The sequence below is a fragment of the Morus notabilis genome, unplaced genomic scaffold (genome assembly GCF_000414095.1).
Source record: "Morus notabilis unplaced genomic scaffold, ASM41409v2 Scaffold35, whole genome shotgun sequence".
NCBI lineage: Eukaryota > Viridiplantae > Streptophyta > Magnoliopsida > Rosales > Moraceae > Morus > Morus notabilis.
The window spans coordinates 553,258-554,173 of record NW_010361505.1 but is presented as its reverse complement, the minus strand read 5'-3'; positions in this window follow the sequence as shown (position 1 = coordinate 554,173).

The following is a 916-nucleotide window of genomic DNA, read 5'->3' as shown; positions in this document are numbered from 1 at the left end:
TCTCCTCCATGCGCGCGTCCAATCTCCCTCCGCGTGGTCCAGCTGTGCACCACGTCTCTCCTGCGCGCAAATCACGTTGCGACACGTGTCCCACTCTTCAGAAACGTGATGGTTTTTCTCCCCCGATTAAGCCTTGTAACTTCTTACTTAGGATCCAGTTTTTAGCTTTTTAGCATTCTCAAAACTCTAAAAATTGGGCCATTGTCAAGGTGATTAGGGGTTAATTTTGGAGGAGTCTAAATTCTCACACATTTTCTATTATTTTCTTGTTCTTATTCTCATACTTTCTTTTTAGAATTTTATGAGAATTATGTGCAAGCTAGGCTAGAGTATTTAGGTGAGGCTAGAGATGAAACTATATGTGTAGTGAACTTATTTGGATTTTGATTCTCCAATGGTTTGTAAGTTTTATACATTTGAGTAAATAATTTTCTTTTATCATATTTCTTCTTCTTATCAATATATTTTATTGTCAACTTTCATATAAATCTAGTCAAGCTCTTTTTATGTGATTGTTGCATTATATTATATATTGATAGGTATTGTTTTATGAGTAGTCTTTTACTGCAATATTGCCAACGGTATATTGTCGCTCTTAGATTTCTCATAAGATAATTTTTCATAATTCTAAACGTTAGAATTTTATTTACTTGAATACATTTTTAATTCATATGTTCTTCAAATATTTATTTTCCGATTGATTGTTTGGGATGTGAAACTTTCAATGGAGTCAATTTATGAATCAAAATCCTATTAGGTGAACAAAGCATATGGAGGATTCTCAAAACTTTACCACTTTTTATTATTGAATTTTCTCCATTTTAAATTGTTCAAAAATCATCAAAAACACTCATTCTTTTTCTTTGTTTGATTGCTTACTTTCCTAACGCTTTTTATTTGCTAGTCATTTCTTGTT